Source organism: Mobula birostris, chromosome 23 (genome assembly GCF_030028105.1).
Source record: "Mobula birostris isolate sMobBir1 chromosome 23, sMobBir1.hap1, whole genome shotgun sequence".
Lineage (NCBI taxonomy): Eukaryota > Metazoa > Chordata > Chondrichthyes > Myliobatiformes > Myliobatidae > Mobula > Mobula birostris.
In genome coordinates this window covers 39,591,321-39,614,916 of record NC_092392.1, presented here as the reverse complement: position 1 = coordinate 39,614,916, position 23,596 = coordinate 39,591,321, and positions in this window count along the sequence as shown.

Below are 23,596 nucleotides of genomic sequence, written 5' to 3'. Positions count from 1 at the left end.
TCCAACATACCTCTCCGACAACTGCAGTCCCGTCACCTCCAACATACATCTCGTATAACTCCAGTCCCATCACCTCCAACCTACCTCTCCTACAACTGCAGTCCCATCACCTCCAACATACCTCTCCTACAACTCCAGTCCCATAACCTCCAACATACATCTCCTGCAACTCCATTCCCATCTCCTCCAATATACCTCTTCTACAAATCCAGCCCCATCACCTCCAAAAGTCCTCTTCTGCTACTCCAGTCCCATCACCTCCAACATACCTCTGTTACAACTCCACTCACATCACCTCCAACATAGCTCTCCTACAACTCCAGTCGCATCACCTTCAACATACCTCTCCTACACCTCCAGTCCCATCACCTCCAACATACCTCTCCTACAACTCTAGCCCCATCACCTCCAACATACCAGTCCTACAACTCCAGTCCCATCAACTCCAACATCTTTCTCCTACAACTCCAGTCCCATCACCTCCAACATACCTCCCCTAAATCTCCAGTCCCATCATCTCTAACATACCTCTCCTACAACTCCAGTCCCATCACCTCCAACATACCTCTCCTGCAACTCCAGTCCCATAACCTCCAACATACATCTCCTGCAACTCCATTCCCACCACCTCCAATATACCTCTGCTACAAATCCAGCCCCATCACCTCCAAAAGTCCTCTTCTGCTACTCCAGTCCCATCACCTCCAACATACCTCTGTTACAACTACACTCACATCACCTCCAACATAGCTCTCCTACAACTCCAGTCGCATCACCTTCAACACACCTCTCCTACAACTCTAGTCCCATCACCTCCAACATACCACTCCTACAACTCCAGACCCCACCTCCAACATACCTCTACTACATCTCCAGTCCCATCACCTCCAACATACCTCTCCTACAACTCTAGTCCCATCACCTCCAACATACCTGTCCTACAACTCCAGTCCCATCAACTCCAACATCTTTCTCCTACAACTCCAGTCCCATCACCTCCAACATACCTCCCCTAAATCTCCAGTCCCATCATCTCCAACATACCTCTCCTACAAGTCCAGTCCCATCACCTCCAACATACCTCTCCAACAAGTCCAGTCCCATCACCTCCAACATACCTCTCCTACAACTCCAGACCCCACCTCCAACATACCTCTCCTACAACTCCAGTCCCATCACCTCCAACATACCTCTCTAACAACTCCAGTCCCATCACCTCCAACATACCTCTCCTACTACTCCAGACCCCACCTCCAACATACAAATCCTACAACTCCAGTCCCATCACCTCCAACATACCTCTCCTACAACTCCAGTCCCATCACCTCCAACATACATCTGGTATAACTCCAGTCCCATCACCTCCAACCTACCTCTCCTACAGCTCCAGTCCCATCACCTGCAACATACCTCTCCTACAACTCCAGTCGCATCGCCTCCAACATACCTCTCCCACAGCTCCAGTAACATCACCTCCAACATACCTCTCCTACAACTCCAGTCCCATCACCTCCAACATACCTCTCCTACAACTCCAGTCCCATCACCTCCAACATACCTCTCCTACAACTCCAGTCCCATCACCTCCAACATACCTCCCCTAAATCTCCAGTCCCATCATCTCCAACATACCTCTTCTACAACTCCATTCCCATCACCTCAAACATACCTCTGCTACAACTCTAGTCCCATCACCACCAACATACCTGCCCTACAACTCCAGTCCCATCAACTCCAACAACTTTCTCCTACAACTCCATTCCAATCACCTCCAACATACCTCTCCTAAAACTCCAGTCCCATCACCTCCAACATACCCCTCCTACAACTCCAGTCCAATCACCTCCAACATACCTCTTCTACAACTCCAGTCCCATCACCTCCAACATACCTCTCCTACACCTCTAGTCCCATCACCTCCAACATACCCGTCCTACAACTCCAGTCCCATCACCTCCAACATACCTCCCCTAAAACTCCAGTCGCATCATCTCCAACATACCTCTCTGCAACTAAAGTCCCATCACCTCCAACATACCTCTCCTACAACTCCAGTCCCATCACCTCCAACATACCTCTCCAACAACTCCAGTCCCATCACCTCCAACATACCTCTCCTACAACTCCAGACGCCACCTGCAACAGACCTCTCCTACAACTCCAGTCCCATCAACTCCAACATACCTCTCCTACAACTCCAGTCCCATCACCTCCAACATACATCTCGTATAACTCCAGTCCCATCACCTCCAACCTACCTCTCCTACAGGTCCAGTCCCATCACCTGCAGCATACCTCTCCTACAAATCCAGACACCACCTCCAACATACCTCTCCTACAACTCCAGCTCCATCACCGCCAACATACCTCTCCTACAACTCCAGTCCCATCACCTCCAACATACCACTCCTACAACTCCAGACCCCACCTCCAACGTTCCTCTCCTGCAAATCCAGTCCCATCACCTTCAACATACCTCTCCTACAACTCCAGTCCCATCACCTCCAACATACCACTCCTACAACTCCAGACCCCACCTCCAACGTTCCTCTCCTGCAAATCCAGTCCCATCACCTTCAACATAGCTCTCCTACAACTCCCGTCCCATCACCTCCAACATGCCTCTCCTGCAACTCCAGTCCCATCAACTCCAACATGCCTCTCCTACAACTCCAGTCGCATCACCACCAACATACCTCTGCTACAACTCCAGTCCCATCACCTCCAACATACCTCTCCGACAACTCCAGCTCCATCACCTCCAACATACCACTCCTACAACTCCAGACCCCATCTCCAACATACATCTCCTACAACTGCAGTCCCATCACCTCCAACATACATCTCCTGCAACTCCATTCCCATCACCTCCAATATACATCTTCTACAAATCCAACCCCATCACCTCCAAAAGTCCCCTTCTGCTACACTAGTCCCATCACCTCCAACATACCTCCGTTACAACTCCACTCACATCACCTCCAACATAGCTCTCCTACACCTCCAGTTGCATCACCTTCAACATACCACTCCTACAACTCTAGTCCCATCACCTCCAACATCTTTCTCCTACAACTCCAGTCCCATCACCTCCAACATACCTCCCCTAAATCTCCAGTCCCATACTCTCCAACATACCTCTCCTACAAGTCCAGTCCCATCACCTCCAACATACCTCTCCAACAACTCCAGTCCCATCACCTCCAACATACCTCTCCTACAACTCCAGACCCCACCTCCAACATACTTCTCCTACAACTCCAGTCCCATCACCTCCAACATACCTCTCTAACAACTCCAGTCCCATCACCTCCAACATTCCTCTCCTACAACTCCAGTCCCATCACCTCCAACATACATCTGGTATAACTCCAGTCCCATCACCTCCAACCTACCTTTCCTACAGCTCCAGTCCCATCACCTGCAACATGCCTCTCCTACAACTCCAGTCGCATCGCCTCCAACATGCCTCTCCCACAGCTCCAGTAACATCACCTCCAACATACCTCTCCTACAACTCCAGTCCCATCACCTCCAACATACCTCTCGAACAACTCCAGTCCCATCACCTCCAACATACCTCTCCTACAACTCCAGACCCCACCTCCAACATACCTCTCCTACAACTCCAGTCCCATCACCTCCAACATACCTCTCCTACAACTCCAGTCCCATCACCTCCAACATACATCTGGTATAACTCCAGTCCCATCACCTCCAACCTACCTCTCCTACAGCTCCACTCCCATCACCTGCAACATACCTCTCCTACAACTCCAGTCACATCACCTCCAACATGCCTCTCCCACAGCTCCAGTAACATCACCTCCAACATACCACTCCTACAACTCCAGTCCCATCACCTCCAACATACCTCTCCTACAACTCCAGTCCCATCACCTCCAACATACCTCTCCTACAACTCCAGTCCCACTACCTCCAACATACCACTCCTACAACTCCAGACCCCACCTCCAACATACCTCTCCTACAACTCTAGTCCCATCACCTTCAACATACCTCTCCTGCAACTCCAGTCCCATCACCTCCAACATACCTCTCCTGCAACTCCAGTCCCATCACCACCAACATACCTCTCCTACAACTCCAGTCCCATCACCTCCAACATACCTCTCCTACAACTTCATTCCAATCACCTCCAGCATACCTCTCCTACAACTCCAGTCACATCACTTCCAACAGACCTCTCCTACAACTCCAGTCCTGTCACTTCCAACATACCTGTCCTTCAACTCCAGTCCCATCACCTCCAACATACCTCTCTTAAAACTCCAGTTCCATCATCTCCAACATACCTCTCCAACAACTCCTGTCTCATCACCTCCAACATCTCCTGTCTCATCACCTCCAACATAACTCTCCTACAACTCCAGTCCTGATCACTTCCAACATACCTTCTCTACAACTCCAGTCCCATCGCCTCCAACATACCTCTCCTACAAATCCAGTCCCATCACCTGCAACATACGTCTCCTACAACTCCAGTCCCATCACCTCCAACATACCTCTCCTACAAATCCAGTCCCATCACCTGCAACATACGTCTCCTACAACTACAGTCCCATCACCTCCAACTTCCACTCCTACAACTCCAGTCCTTTTACCTCCAACATACCTCTCCTACAACTCCAGACCCCACCTCCAACATACTTCTCCTACAACTCCAGTCCCATCACCTCCAACATACCTCTCTAACAACTCCAGTCCCATCACCTCCAACATACCTCTCCTACAACTCCAGTCCCATCACCTCCAACATACATCTGGTATAACTCCAGTCCCATCACCTCCAACCTACCTGTCCTACAGCTCCAGTCCCATCACCTGCAACATGCCTCTCCTACAACTCCAGTCGCATCGCCTCCAACATGCCTTTCCCACAGCTCCAGTAACATCACCTCCAACATACCTCTCCTACAACTCCAGTCCCATCACCTCCAACATACCTCTCGAACAACTCCAGTCCCATCACCTCCAACATACCTCTCCTACAACTCCAGACCCCACCTCCAACATACCTCTCCTACAACTCCAGTCCCATCACCTCCAACATACCTCTCCTACAACTCCAGTCCCATCACCTCCAACATACATCTGGTATAACTCCAGTCCCATCACCTCCAACCTACCTCTCCTACAGCTCCACTCCCATCACCTGCAACATACCTCTCCTACAACTCCAGTCACATCACCTCCAACATGCCTCTCCCACAGCTCCAGTAACATCACCTCCAACATACCTCTCCTACAACTCCAGTCCCATCACCTCCAACATACCTCTCCTACAACTCCAGTCCCATCACCTCCAACATACCTCTCCTACAACTCCAGTCCCATTACCTCCAACATACCACTCCTACAACTCCAGACCCCACCTCCAACATACCTCTCCTACAACTCTAGTCCCATCACCTTCAACATACCTCTCCTGCAACTCCAGTCCCATCACCTCCAACATACCTCTCCTGCAACTCCAGTCCCATCACCACCAACATACCTCTCCTACAACTCCAGTCCCATCACCTCCAACATACCTCTCCTACAACTTCATTCCAATCACCTCCAGCATACCTCTCCTACAACTCCAGTCACATCATTTCCAACAGACCTCTCCTACAACTCCAGTCCTATCACTTCCAACATACCTGTCCTTCAACTCCAGTGCCATCACCTCCAACATACCTCTCTTAAAACTCCAGTTCCATCATCTCCAACATACCTCTCCAACAACTCCTGTCTCATCACCTCCAACATCTCCTGTCTCATCACCTCCAACATAACTCTCCTACAACTCCAGTCCTGATCACTTCCAACATACCTTCTCTACAACTCCAGTCCCATCGCCTCCAACATACCTCTCCTACAAATCCAGTCCCATCACCTGCAACATACGTCTCCTACAACTCCAGTCCCATCACCTCCAACATACATCTCCTACAACTACAGTCCCATCACCTCCAACTTCCACTCCTACAACTCCAGTCCGATTACCTCCAACATACCTCTCCTGCAACTACTGTCCCATCACCTCGAAAATACCTCTCTTACAACTTCAATCCAATCACCTCCAACATATCTCTGCTACAATCCAGTCCCATCACCTGCAACATACCTCTCCTGCAAATCCTGTCCCACCACCTCCAACATATCGGTCCTCAAATCCAGTCCCATCACCTCCAACATGTTTCCCCTACAACTCAAGTCGCATCACCTCCAACATACCTCTCCTACAACTCCAGTCCCATCATCTCCAAAATACCTCTCCTACAACTCCAGTCTCATCACCTCCAAAATACCTCTCCTACAAATCCAGTCCCATCACCTGCAACGTACCTCTCCTACAACTCCAGACCCCACCTCCAACATACGTCTCCTGCAACTCCAGTCCCATCACCTCCAACATACCTCTCCTACAACTACAGACCCTATCACCTCCAACATACCTCCCCTACAACTCCAGTCCCATCACCTCCAACATACCTCTCCTACAACTCCAGTCCCATCATCTCCAAAATACCTCTCCTACAACTCCAGTCTCATCACCTCCAAAATACCTCTCCTAAAACTGCCGTCCCATCACCTGCAACATACCTCCCCAAAAAACTCCAGTCCCATCATCTCCAAAATACCTCCCCTACAACTCCAGTCCTATCACCTCCAACATACCTCCCCTACTACTCCAGTCCCATCACCTGCAACATACCTCTCCTACAATCCCAGTCCCATCACCTCTAACATACCTCTCCTTCAACTCCAGACCCCACCTCCAACATACCTCCCCTACAACACGAGTCCCATCACCTCCAACATACCTCTCCTACAACTCGAGTCCGATCACCTCCAACATACCTCTCCTACAACTCCAGTCCCATCACCTCCAACATACATCTCGTATAAATCCAGTCCCATCACCTGCAACCTACCTCTCCTACAACTCCAGTCCCATCACATCCAACATACCCTCCAACAACTCCAGTCCCATCACCTCCAACATACCTCTCCTACAACTCCAGACCCCACCTCCAACATACCTCTCCTGCAAATCCAGTCGCATCACCTCCAACGTACCTCTCCTACAACTCCAGTCCCATCACCTCCAACATACCTCTCCTACAACTGCAGTCCCGTCACCTCCAACATACATCTCGTATAACTCCAGTCCCATCACCTCCAACATACCTCTCCTACAACTCCAGACCCCACCTCCAACATACCTCTCCTGCAAATCCAGTCGCATCACCTCCAACGTACCACTCCTACAACTCCAGTCCCATCACCTCCAACATACCTCTCCTACAACTCCAGTCCCATCACCTCCAACATACCTCTCCTACAACTGCAGTCCCGTCACCTCCAACATACCTCTCCTACAACTCCAGTCCCATAACCTCCAACATACATCTCCTCCAACTCCATTCCCATCACCTCCAATATACCTCTTCTACAAATCCAGACCCATCACCTCCAAAAGTCCTCTTCTGCTACTCCAGTCCCATCACCTCCAACATACCTCTGTTACAACTCCACTCATATCACCTCCAACATAGCTCTCCTACACCTCCAGTCCCATCACCTCCAACATAGCTCTCCTACAACTCTAGTCCCATCACCTCCAACATACCTCTCCTACAACTCCAGTCCCATCAACTCCAACATCTTTCTCCTACAACTCCAGTCCCATCACCTCCAACATACCTCCCCTAAATCTCCAGTCCCATCATCTCTAACATACCTCTCCTACAACTCCAGTCCCATCACCTCCAACATACCTCTCCTGCAACTACTGTCCCATCACCTCGAACATACCTCTCTTACAACTTCAATCCAATCACCTCCAACATATCTCTGTACAATCCAGTCCCATCACCTGCAACATAACTCTCCTGCAACTCCTGTCCCATCACCTCCAACATAACTCTGCTGCAACTCCCGTCCCATCACCTCCAACACACCTCTCCTACAACTCCACTCACATTACCTCCAACATACCGCTCCTACAACTCCAGACCCCACCTCCAACATACCTCTCCTACAAACCAGTCCCATCACCTGCAACATACCTCTCCTGCAACTCCTGTCCCACCACCTCCAACATATCGGTCCTCAAATCCAGTCCCATCACCTCCAACATGTTTCTCCTACAACTCAAGTCGCATCACCTCCAACATACCTCTCCTACAACTCCAGTCCCATCATCTCCAAAATACCTCTTCTACAACTGCAGTCTCATCACCTCCAAAATACCTCTCCTACAACTCCCGTCCCATCACCTGCAACATACCTCCCCTACAACTCCAGTCCCATCATCTCCAAAATACCTCCCCTACAACTCCAGTCCCATCACCTCGAACATACCTCCCCTACTACTCCAGTCCCATGACCTGCAACATACCCCTCCTACAATCCAGTCCCATCACCTCCAACATACATCTCGTATAACTCCAGTCCCATCACCTGCAACCTACCTCTCCTACAACTCCAGTCCCATCACCTCCAACATACCCTCCAACAACTCCAGTCCCATCACCTCCAACATACCTCTCCTACAACTCCAGACCCCACCTCCAACATACCTCTCCTGCAAATCCAGTCGCATCACCTCCAACGTACCTCTCCTACAACTCCAGTCCCATCACCTCCAACATACCTCTCCTACAACTCTAGTCCCATCACCTCCAACATACCTCTCCTACAACTCCAGTCCCATCACCTCCAATATACATCTCGTATAACTCCAGTCCCATCACCTCCAACCTACCTCTCCTACAACTGCAGTCCCATCACCTCCAACATACCTCTCCTACAACTCCAGTCCCATAACCTCCAACATACATCTCCTGCAACTCCATTCCCATCACCTCCAATATACCTCTTCTACAAATCCAGCCCCAATACCTCCAAAAGTCCTCTTCTGCTACTCCAGTCCCATCACCTCAAACAGACCTCTGTTACAACTCCACTCACATCACCTCCAACATAGCTCTCCTACAACTCCAGTCGCATCACCTTCAACATACCACTCCTACAACTCCAGACTCCACCTCCAACATACCTCTCCTACACCTCCAGTCCCATCACCTCCAACATACCTCTCCTACAACTCTGGTCCCATCACCTCTAACATACCTGTCCTACAACTCCAGTCCCATCAACTCCAACATCTTTCTCCTACAACTCCCCTCCCATCACCTCCAACATACCTCCCCTAAATCTCCAGTCCCATCATCTCCAACATACCTCTCCTACAAGTCCAGTCCCATCACCTCCAACATACCTCTCCTACAACTCCAGTCCCATCACCTCCAACATACATCTGGTATAACTCCAGTCCCATCACCTCCAACCTACCTCTCCTACAGCTCCAGTCCCATCACCTGCAACATACCTCTCCTACAACTCCAGTCGCATCGCCTCCAACATGCCTCTCCCACAGCTCCAGTCCCATCACCTCCAACATACCACTCCTACAACTCCAGACCCCACCTCCAACATGCCTCTCCTATAACTCTAGTCCCATCACCTTCAACACACCTCTCCTGCAACTCCAGTCCCATCAACTCCAACATGCCTCTCCTACAACTCCAGTCCTATCACCACCAACATACCTCTCCTACAACTCCAGTCCCATCACCTCCAACATACCTCTCCTACAACTCCAGTCCTATCACTTCCAACATACCAGTCCTTCAACTCCAGTCCCATCACCTCCAACATACCTCTCCTAAAACTCCAGTCCCATCATCTCCAACATACCTCTCCAACAACTCCTGTCTCATCACCTCCAACATAACTCTCCTACAACTCCAGTCCTGATCACTTCCAACATACCTTCTCTACAACTCCAGTCCCATCGCCTCCAACATACCTCTCCTACAAATCCAGTCCCATCACCTGCAACATACCTCTCCTACAACTTCAGTCCCATCACCTCCAACATACTTCTCCTACAACTACAGTCCCATAACCTCCAACTTCCACTCCTACAACTCCAGTCCGATTACCTCCAACATACCTCTCCTGCAACTCCAGTCGCATCACCTCCAACACACCTCTCCTACAACTCCACTCACATTACCTCCAACATACCGCTCCTACAACTCCAGACCACACCTCCAACATATGTCTCCTGCAACTCCAGTCCCATCACCTCCAACATACCCCTCCTACAACTACAGGCCCTATCACCTCCAACATACCACTCCGACAACTCCAGACCCCACCTCCAACATACCTCTCCTACAACTCTAGTCCCATCACCTTCAACACACCTCTCCTGCAACTCCAGTCCCATCAACTCCAACATGCCTCTCCTACAACTCCAGTCCCATCACCACCAACATACCTCTCCTACAACTCCAGTCCCATCACCTCCAACATACCTCTCCGACAACTCCAGTCCCAACACCTCCAACATACCTCTCCTACAACTCCAGTCCCATCACCTCCAACATACCTCTCCTACAACTTCATTCCAATCACCTCCAGCACACCTCTCCTACAACTCCAGTCACATCACTTCCAACATACCTCTCCTACAACTCCAGTCCTATCACTTCCAACATACCTGTCCTTCAACTCCAGTCCCATCACCTCCAACATACCTCTCCTAAAACTCCAGTCCCATCATCTCCAACATACCTCTCCAACAACTCCTGTCTCATCACCTCCAACATAACTCTCCTACAACTCCAGTCCTGATCACTTCCAACATACCTTCTCTACAACTCCAGTCCCATCGCCTCCAACATACCTCTCCTACAAATCCAGTCCCATCACCTGCAACAGACCTCTCCTACAACTTCAGTCCCATCACCTCCAACATACTTCTCCTACAACTACAGTCCCATCACCTCCAACATACCTCTCCTGCAACTCCAGTCCCATCACCTCCAACATACCTCTCCTGCAACTAGTGTCCCATCACCTCGAACATACCTCTCTTACAACTTCAATCCAATCACCTCCAACATATCTCTGCTACAATCCAGTCCCATCACCTGCAACATACCTCTCCTGCAACTCCTGTCACACCACCTCCAACATATCGGTCCTCAAATCCAGTCTCATCACCTCCAACATGTTTTTCCTACAACTCAAGTCGCATCACCTCCAACATACCTCTCCTACAACTCCAGTCCCATCATCTCCAAAATACCTCTCCTACAACTCCAGTCTCATCACCTCCAAAATACCTCTCCTACAAATCCAGTCCCATCACCTGCAATTTACCTCTACTACAACTCCAGTCCCATTACCTCCAACATACTTCTCCTACAACTACAGTCCCATCACCTTCAACTTCCACTCCTGCAACTCCAGTCCGATTACCTCTAACATACCTCTCCTGCATTCCAGTCCCATCACCTCCAACATAACTCTGCTGCAACTCCAGTCCTATCACCTCGAACACACCTCTCCTACAACTCCACTCACATTACCTCCAACATACCTCTCCTACAACTCCAGTCCCATCATCTCCAAAATACCTCTCCTACAACTCCAGTCTCATCACTTCCAAAATACCTCTCCTACAAATCCAGTCCCATCACCTGCAATTTACCTCTCCTACAACTCCAGTCCCATTACCTCCAACATACTTCTCCTACAACTACAGTCCCATCACCTTCAACTTCCACTCCTGCAACTCCAGTCCGATTACCTCCAACATACCTCTCCTGCATTCCAGTCCCATCACCTCCAACATAACTCTGCTGCAACTCCAGTCCTATCACCTCGAACACACCTCTCCTACAACTCCACTCACATTACCTCCAACATACCTCTCCTACAACTCCAGTGCCATCACCTCCAACATACCTCTTCTGCAACTCCTGTCCCACCACCTCCAACATATCGGTCCTCAAATCCAGTCCCATCACCTCCAACATGTTTCTCCTACAACTCCAGTCTCATCACCTCCAAAATACCTCTCCTACAACTCCCGTCCCATCACCTGCAACATACCTCCCCTACAACTCCAGTCCCATCACCTCCAAAATACGTCTCCTACAAATCTAGTCCGATCACCTGCAACAGACCTCTCCTACAACTCCAGTCCCATCACCTCCAACATACTTCTTCTACAACTACAGTCCCATCACCTCCAACTTCCACTCCTACAACTGAAGTCCGATTACCTCCAACATACCTCTCCTGCATTCCAGTCCCATCACCTCCAACATAACTCTGCTGCAACTCCAGTCCCATCACCTCCAACACACCTCTCCTACAACTCCACTCACATTACCTCCAACATACCGCTCCTACAACTCCAGACCCCACCTCCAACATACATCTGCTGCACCTCCAGTCCCATCACCTCCAACATACCTCTCCTACAACTACAGACCCTATCACCTCCAACATACCTCTCCTACAACTCCAGTCCCATCACCTCCAACATACCTCTCCTACAACTCCAGTCCCATCACCTCCAACATACCTCTCCTGCAACTACAGTCCCATCACCTTGAACATACCTCTCTTACAACTTCAATCCAATCACCTCCAACATACCTCTGCTACAATCCAGTCACATCACCTGCAACATACCTCTCCTGCACCTCCTGTCCCACCACCTCCAACATATCGGTCCTCAAATCCAGTCCCATCACCTCCAACATGTTTTTCCTACAACTCAAGTCGCATCACCTCCAACATACCTCTCCTACAACTCCAGTCCCATCATCTCCAACATACCTCCCCTACTACTCCAGTCCCATAACCTGCAACATACCTCTCCTACAACCCCAGTCCCATCACCTCTAATATACCTCTCCTTCAACTCCAGACCCCACCTCCAACATACCTCTCCTACAACTCTAGTCCCATCATCTTCAACACACCTCTCCTGCAACTCCAGTCCCATCAACTCCAACATACCTCTCCTACAACTCCAGTCCCATCACCATCAACATACCTCTCCTACAACTTCATTCCAATCACCTCCAGCATACCTCTCCTGCAACTCCAGTCACATCACTTCCAACATACCTCTCCTACAACTCCAGTCCTATCACTTCCAACATACCTGTCCTTCAACTCCAGTCCCATCACCTCCAACATACCTCTCCTAAAACTCCTGTCTCATCACCTCCAACATAACTCTCCTACAACTCCAGTCCTGATCACTTCCAACATACCTTCTCTACAACTCCAGTCCCATCGCCTCCAACATACCTCTCCTACAAATCCAGTCCCATCACCTGCAACAGACCTCTCCTACAACTTCAGTCCCATCACCTCCAACATACTTCTCCTACAACTACAGTCCCATCACCTCCAGCATACCTCTCCTGCAACTCCAGTCGCATCACCTCCAACACACCTCTCCTACAACTCCACTCACATCACTTCCAACATGCCTCTCCTAGAACTCCAGTCCCGTCACCTCCAAAATACCTCTCCTACAAATCCAGTCCCATAACCTGCAATTTACCTCTCCTACAACTCCAGTCCCATCACCTCCAACATACTTCTCCTACAACTACAGTCCCATCACCTTCAACTTCCACTCCTACAACTCCAGTCCGATTACCTCCAACATACCTCTCCTACAACTCCACTCACATTACCTCCAACATACCGCTCCTACAACTTCAGACCCCACCTCCAACATACGTCTCCTACAACTCCAGTCCCATCACCTCCAACATACCTCTCCTACAACTCCAGTCCCATCACCTCCAACATACCTCTCCTGCAACTACAGTCCCATCACCTCGAACATACCTCTCTTTCAACTTCAATCCAATCACCTCCAACATACCTCTGCTACAATCCAGTCCCATCACCTGCAACATACCTCTCCTGCAACTCCTGTCCCACCACCTCCAACATATCGGTCCTCAAATCCAGTCCCATCACCTCCAACATGTTTCTCCTACAACTCAAGTCGCATCACCTCCAACATACCTCTTCTACAACTCCAGTCCCATCATCTCCAAAATACCTCTCCTACAACTCCAGCCCACCAATCCAACGTACCTCTCCTTCAACTCCAGACCCCATCTCCAACATACCTCCCCTACAACACGAGTCCCTTCACCTCCAACTTACCTCTCCTGCAACTCCTGTCCCACCACCTCCAACATATCAGTCCTCAAATCCAGTCCCATCACCTCCAACATGTTTCTCCTACAACTCAAGTCGCATCACCTCCAACATACCTCTTCTACAACTCCAGTCCCATCATCTCCAAAATACCTCTCCTACAACTCCAGTATCATCACCTCCAAAATACCTCTCCTACAACTCCCGTCCCATCACCTGCAACATACCTCCCCTACAACTCCAGTCCCATCATCTCCAAAATACCTCCCCTACAACTCCAGTCCCATCACCTCCAAAATACCTCTCCTACAAATCCAGTCCGATCACCTGCAACATACCTCTCCTACAACTCCAGTCCCATCACCTCCAACATACTTCTCCTACAACTACAGTCCCATCACCTACAACTTCCACTCCTACAACTCCAGTCCGATTACCTCCAACATACCTCTCCTGCATTCCATTCCCATCACCTCCAACATAACTCTGCTGCAACTCCAGTCCCATCACCTCCAACACACCTCTCCTACAACTCCACTCACATTACCTCCAACATTCCGCTCCTACAACTCCAGACCCCACCTCCAACATACGTCTCCTGCAACTCCAGTCCCATCACCTCCAACATACCTCTCCTACAACTACAGACCCTATCACCTCCAACATACCTCACCTACAACTCCAGTCCCATCACCTCCAACATACCTCTCCTACAACTCCAGTCCCATCACCTCCAACATACCTCTCCTACAACTCCAGTCCCATCACCTCCAACATACCTCTCCTGCAACTACAGTCCCATCACCTCGAACATACCTCTCTTACAACTTCAATCCAATCACCTCCAACATACCTCTGCTACAATCCAGTCCCATCACCTGCAACATACCTCTCCTGCAACTCCTGTCCCACCACCTCCAACATATCGGTCCTCAAATCCAGTCCCATCACCTCCAACATGTTTCTCCTACAACTCAAGTCGCATCACCTGCAATTTACCTCTCCTACAACTCCAGTCCCATCACCTCCAACATATTTCTCCTACAACTACAGTCCCATCACCTTCAACTTCCACTCCTGCAACTCCAGTCCGATTACCTCCAACATACCTCTCCTGCAACTCCTGTCCCACCACCTCCAACATATCGGTCCTCAAATCCAGTCCCATCACCTCCAACATGTTTCTCCTACAACTCAAGTCGCATCACCTCCAACATACCTCTCCTACAACTCCAGTCCCATCATCTCCAAAATACCTCCCCTACAACTCCAGTCCCATCACCTCCAACATACCTCCCCTACTACTCCAGTCCCATCACCTGCAACATACCTCTCCTGCAACCCCAGTCCCATCACCTCTAATATACCTCTCCTTCAACTCCAGACCCCACCTCCAACATACCTCTCCTACAACTCTAGTCCTATCATCTTCAACACACCTCTCCTGCAACTCCAGTCCCATCACCTCCAACATACCTCTCCTACAACTCCAGTCCCTTCACCTCCAACATACCTCTCCTACAACTTCATTCCAATCACCTCCAGCATACTTCTCCTACAACTCCAGTCACATCATCTCCAACATACCTCTCCAACAACTCCTGTCTCATCACCTCCAACATACCTCTCCTACAACTCCAGTCCTGATCACTTCCAACATACCTTCTCTACAACTCCAGTCCCATCGCCTCCAACATACCTGTCCTACAAATCCAGTCCCATCACCTGCAACAGACCTCTCCTACAACTTCAGTCCCATCACCTCCAACATACTTCTCCTACAACTACAGTCCCATCACCTCCAACATACCTCTCCTGCAACTCCAGTCGCATCACCTCCAACACACCTCTCCTACAACTCCACTCACATTACCTCCAACATACCGCTCCTACAACTCCAGACCACACCTCCAACATATGTCTCCTGCAACTCCAGTCCCATCACCTCCAACATACCCCTCCTACAACTACAGGCCCTACCACCTCCAATATACCTCTCCTAGAACTCCAGTCCCATCATCTCCAACATACCTCTCCAACAACTCCTGTCTCATCACCTCCAACATAACTCTCCGACAACTCCAGTCCTGATCACTTCCAACATACCTTCTCTACAACTCCAGTCCCATCGCCTCCAACATACCTCTCCTACAAATCCAGTCCCATCACCTGCAACAGACCTCTCCTACAACTTCAGTCCCATCACCTCCAACATACTTCTCCTACAACTACAGTCCCATCACCTCCAACGTCCACTCCTACAACTCCAGTCCGATTACCTCCAACATACCTCTCCTGCAACTCCAGTCGCATCACCTCCAACACACCTGTCCTACAACTCCACTCACATTACCTCCAACATACCGCTCCTACAACTCCAGACCACACCTCCAACATATGTCTCCTGCAACTCCAGTCCCATCACCTCCAACATACCCCTCCTACAACTCCAGTCCCATCACCTCCAACATACCTCTCCTAGAACTCCAGACCCGTCACCTCCAACATACCTCTCCTACAACTCCAGTCCCATCACCTCCAACATACCTCTCATACAACTCCAGTCCCATCACCTCCAACATACCTCTCCTGCAACTAGTGTCCCATCACCTCGAACATACCTCTCTTACAACTTCAATCCAATCACCTCCAACATATCTCTGCTACAAACCAGTCCCATCACCTGCAACATACCTCTCCTGCAACTCCTGTCCCACCACCTCCAACATATCGGTCCTCAAATCCAGTCCCATCACCTCCAACATGTTTCTCCTACAACTCAAGTCGCATCACCTCCAACATACCTCTCCTACAACTCCAGTCCCATCATCTCCAAAATACCTCTCCTACAACTCCAGTCTCATCACCTCCAAAATACCTCTCCTACAAATCCAGTCCCATCACCTGCAATTTAGCTCTCCTACAACTCCAGTCCCATTACCTCCAACATACTTCTCCTACAACTACAGTCCCATCACCTTCAACTTCCACTCCTGCAACTCCAGTCCGATTACCTCCAACATACCTCTCCTGCATTCCAGTCCCATCACCTCCAACATAACTCTGCTGCAACTCCAGTCCTATCACCTCCAACACACCTCTCCTACAACTCCACTCACATTACCTCCAACATACCGCTCCTACAACTCCAGTCCCATCACCTCCAACATACCTCTCCTGCAACTCCTGTCACACCACCTCCAACATATCGGTCCTCAAATCCAGTCCCATCACCTCCAACATGTTTCTCCTACAACTCAAGTCGCATCACCTCCAACATACCTCTCCTACAACTCCAGTCCCATCATCTCCAAAATACCTCTCCTACAACTCCAGTCTCATCACCTCCAAAATACCTCTCCTACAACTCCCGTCCCATCACCTGCAACATACCTCCCCTACAACTCCGGTCCCATCATCTCCAAAATACCTCCCCTACAACTCCAGTCCCATCACCTCCAAAATACCTCTCCTACAAATCTAGTCCGATCACCTGCAACATACCTCTCCTACAACTCCAGTCCCATCACCTCCAACATACTTCTCCTACAACTACAGTCCCATCACCTCCAACTGCCACTCCTACAACTCCAGTCCGATTACCTCCAACATACCTCTCCTGCATTCCAGTCCCATCATCTCCAAAATACCTCCCCTACAACTCCAGTCCCATCACCTCCAACATACCTCCCCTACTACTCCAGTCCCATCACCTGCAACATACCTCTCCTACAACCCCAGTCCCATCACCTCTAATATTCCTCTCCTTCAACTCCAGACCCCACCTCCAACATACCTCTCCTACAACTCTAGTCCCATCATCTTCAACACACCTCTCCTGCAACTCCAGTCCCATCACCTCCAACATACCTCTCCTACAACTCCAGTCCCTTCACCTCCAACATACCTCTCCTACAACTTCATTCCAATCACCTCCAGCATACCTCTCCTACAACTCCAGTCACATCATCTCCAACATACCTCTCCAACAACTCCTGTCTCATCACCTCCAACATAACTCTCCTACAACTCCAGTCCTGATCACTTCCAACATACCTTCTCTACAACTCCAGTCCCATCGCCTCCAACATACCTGTCCTACAAATCCAGTCCCATCACCTGCAACAGACCTCTCCTACAACTTCAGTCCCATCACCTCCAACATACTTCTCCTACAACTACAGTCCCATCACCTCCAACGTCCACTCCTACAACTCCAGTCCGATTACCTCCAACATACCTCTCCTGCAACTCCAGTCGCATCACCTCCAACACACCTGTCCTACAACTCCACTCACATTACCTCCAACATACCGCTCCTACAACTCCAGACCACACCTCCAACATATGTCTCCTGCAACTCCAGTCCCATCACCTCCAACATACCCCTCCTACAACTACAGGCCCTATCACCTCCAATATACCTCTCCTAGAACTCCAGTCCCATCATCTCCAACATACCTCTCCAACAACTCCTGTCTCATCACCTCCAACATAACTCTCCGACAACTCCAGTCCTGATCACTTCCAACATACCTTCTCTACAACTCCAGTCCCATCGCCTCCAACATACCTCTCTTACAACTCCAGTCCCATCACCTCCAACATACCTCTCCTGCAACTAGTGTCCCATCACCTCGAACATACCTCTCTTACAACTTCAATCCAATCACCTCCAACATATCTCTGCTACAAACCAGTCCCATCACCTGCAACATACCTCTCCTGCAACTCCTGTCCCACCACCTCCAACATATCGGTCCTCAAATCCAGTCCCATCACCTCCAACATGTTTCTCCAACAACTCAAGTCGCATCACCTCCAACATACCTCTCCTACAACTCCAGTCCCATCATCTCCAAAATACCTCTCCTACAACTCCAGTCTCATCACCTCCAAAATACCTCTCCTACAAATCCAGTCCCATCACCTGCAATTTAGCTCTCCTACAACTCCAGTCCCATTACCTCCAACATACTTCTCCTACAACTACAGTCCCATCACCTTCAACTTCCACTCCTGCAACTCCAGTCCGATTACCTCCAACATACCTCTCCTGCATTCCAGTCCCATCACCTCCAACATAACTCTGCTGCAACTCCAGTCCTATCACCTCCAACACACCTCTCCTACAACTCCACTCACATTACCTCCAACATACCGCTCCTACAACTCCAGTCCCATCACCTCCAACATACCTCTCCTGCAACTCCTGTCACACCACCTCCAACATATCGGTCCTCAAATCCAGTCCCATCACCTCCAACATGTTTCTCCTACAACTCAAGTCGCATCACCTCCAACATACCTCTCCTACAACTCCAGTCCCATCATCTCCAAAATACCTCTCCTACAACTCCAGTCTCATCACCTCCAAAATACCTCTCCTACAACTCCCGTCCCATCACCTGCAACATACCTCCCCTACAACTCCGGTCCCATCATCTCCAAAATACCTCCCCTACAACTCCAGTCCCATCACCTCCAAAATACCTCTCCTACAAATCTAGTCCGATCACCTGCAACATACCTCTCCTACAACTCCAGTCCCATCACCTCCAACATACCTCTCCTACAACTACAGTCCCATCACCTCCAACTGCCACTCCTACAACTCCAGTCCGATTACCTCCAACATACCTCTCCTGCATTCCAGTCCCATCACCTCCAACATAACTCTGCTGCAACTCCAGTCCCATCAACTCCAACACACCTCTCCTACAACTCCACTCACATTACCTCCAACATACCGCTCCTACAACTCCAGACCCCACCTCCAACATACGTCTCCTGCAACTCCAGTCCCATCACCTCCAACATACCTCTCCTACAACTACAGACACTATCACCTCCAACATACCTCTCCTACAACTCCAGTCCCATCACCTCCAACATACCTCTCCTACAACTCCAGACCCATCACCTCCAACATACCTCTCCTACAACTCCAGTCCCATCACCTCCAACATACCTCTCCTACAACTCCAGTCCCTTCACCTCCAACATACCTCTCCTACAACTTCATTCCAATCACCTCCAGCATACCTCTCCTACAACTCCAGTGACATCATCTCCAACATACCTCTCCAACAACTCCTGTCTCATCACCTCCAACATAACTCTCCTACAACTCCAGTCCTGATCACTTCCAACATACCTTCTCTACAACTCCAGTCCCATCGCCTCCAACATACCTGTCCTACAAATCCAGTCCCATCACCTGCAACAGACCTCTCCTACAACTTCAGTCCCATCACCTCCAACATACTTCTCCTACAACTACAGTCCCATCACCTCCAACGTCCACTCCTACAACTCCAGTCCGATTACCTCCAACATACCTCTCCTGCAACTCCAGTCGCATCACCTCCAACACACCTGTCCTACAACTCCACTCACATTACCTCCAACATACCGCTCCTACAACTCCAGACCACACCTCCAACATATGTCTCCTGCAACTCCAGTCCCATCACCTCCAACATACCCCTCCTACAACTACAGGCCCTATCACCTCCAATATACCTCTCCTAGAACTCCAGTCCCATCATCTCCAACATACCTCTCCAACAACTCCTGTCTCATCACCTCCAACATAACTCTCCGACAACTCCAGTCCTGATCACTTCCAACATACCTTCTCTACAACTCCAGTCCCATCGCCTCCAACATACCTCTCTTACAACTCCAGTCCCATCACCTCCAACATACCTCTCCTGCAACTAGTGTCCCATCACCTCGAACATACCTCTCTTACAACTTCAATCCAATCACCTCCAACATATCTCTGCTACAAACCAGTCCCATCACCTGCAACATACCTCTCCTGCAACTCCTGTCCCACCACCTCCAACATATCGGTCCTCAAATCCAGTCCCATCACCTCCAACATGTTTCTCCAACAACTCAAGTCGCATCACCTCCAACATACCTCTCCTACAACTCCAGTCCCATCATCTCCAAAATACCTCTCCTACAACTCCAGTCTCATCACCTCCAAAATACCTCTCCTACAAATCCAGTCCCATCACCTGCAATTTAGCTCTCCTACAACTCCAGTCCCATTACCTCCAACATACTTCTCCTACAACTACAGTCCCATCACCTTCAACTTCCACTCCTGCAACTCCAGTCCGATTACCTCCAACATACCTCTCCTGCATTCCAGTCCCATCACCTCCAACATAACTCTGCTGCAACTCCAGTCCTATCACCTCCAACACACCTCTCCTACAACTCCAGTCCCATCACCTCCAACATACCTCTCCTGCAACTACAGTCCCATCACCTCGAACATACCTCTCTTACAACTTCAATCCAATCACCTCCAACATACCTCTGCTACAATCCAGTCCCATCACCTGCAACATACCTCTCCTGCAACTCCTGTCCCACCACCTCCAACATATCGGTCCTCAAATCCAGTCCCATCACCTCCAACATGTTTCTCCTACAACTCAAGTCGCATCACCTGCAATTTACCTCTCCTACAACTCCAGTCCCATCACCTCCAACATATTTCTCCTACAACTACAGTCCCATCACCTTCAACTTCCACTCCTGCAACTCCAGTCCGATTACCTCCAACATACCTCTCCTGCAACTCCTGTCCCACCACCTCCAACATATCGGTCCTCAAATCCAGTCCCATCACCTCCAACATGTTTCTCCTACAACTCAAGTCGCATCACCTCCAACATACCTCTCCTACAACTCCAGTCCCATCATCTCCAAAATACCTCCCCTACAACTCCAGTCCCATCACCTCCAACATACCTCGCCTACTACTCCAGTCCCATCACCTGCAACATACCTCTCCTACAACCCCAGTCCCATCACCTCTAATATACCTCTCCTTCAACTCCAGACCCCACCTCCAACATACCTCTCCTACAACTCTAGTCCCATCATCTTCAACACACCTCTCCTGCAACTCCAGTCCCATCACCTCCAACATACCTCTCCTACAACTCCAGTCCCTTCACCTCCAACATACCTCTCCTACAACTTCATTCCAATCACCTCCAGCATACTTCTCCTACAACTCCAGTCACATCATCTCCAACATACCTCTCCAACAACTCCTGTCTCATCACCTCCAACATACCTCTCCTACAACTCCAGTCCTGATCACTTCCAACATACCTTCTCTACAACTCCAGTCCCATCGCCTCCAACATACCTGTCCTACAAATCCAGTCCCATCACCTGCAACAGACCTCTCCTACAACTTCAGTCCCATCACCTCCAACATACTTCTCCTACAACTACAGTCCCATCACCTCCAACATACCTCTCCTGCAACTCTAGTCGCATCACCTCCAACACACCTCTCCTACAACTCCACTCACATTACCTCCAACATACCGCTCCTACAACTCCAGACCACACCTCCAACATATGTCTCCTGCAACTCCAGTCCCATCACCTCCAACATACCCCTCCTACAACTACAGGCCCTATCACCTCCAATATACCTCTCCTAGAACTCCAGTCCCATCATCTCCAACATACCTCTCCAACAACTCCTGTCTCATCACCTCCAACATAACTCTCCGACAACTCCAGTCCTGATCACTTCCAACATACCTTCTCTACAACTCCAGTCCCATCGCCTCCAACATACCTCTCCTACAAATCCAGTCCCATCACCTGCAACAGACCTCTCCTACAACTTCAGTCCCATCACCTCCAACATACTTCTCCTACAACTACAGTCCCATCACCTCCAGCATACCTCTCCTGCAACTCCAGTCGCATCACCTCCAACACACCTGTCCTACAACTCCACTCACATTACCTCCAACATACCGCTCCTACAACTCCAGACCACACCTCCAACATATGTCTCCTGCAACTCCAGTCCCATCACCTCCAACATACCCCTCCTACAACTCCAGTCCCATCACCTCCAACATACCTCTCCTAGAACTCCAGTCCCGTCACCTCCAACATACCTCTCCTACAACTCCAGTCCCATCACCTCCAACATACCTCTCATACAACTCCAGTCCCATCACCTCCAACATACCTCTCCTGCAACTAGTGTCCCATCACCTCGAACATACCTCTCTTACAACTTCAATCCAATCACCTCCAACATATCTCTGCTACAAACCAGTCCCATCACCTGCAACATACCTCTCCTGCAACTCCTGTCCCACCACCTCCAACATATCGGTCCTCAAATCCAGTCCCATCACCTCCAACATGTTTCTCCTACAACTCAAGTCGCATCACCTCCAACATACCTCTCCTACAACTCCAGTCCCATCATCTCCAAAATACCTCTCCTACAACTCCAGTCTCATCACCTCCAAAATACCTCTCCTACAAATCCAGTCCCATCACCTGCAATTTAGCTCTCCTACAACTCCAGTCCCATTACCTCCAACATACTTCTCCTACAACTACAGTCCCATCACCTTCAACTTCCACTCCTGCAACTCCAGTCCGATTACCTCCAACATACCTCTCCTGCATTCCAGTCCCATCACCTCCAACATAACTCTGCTGCAACTCC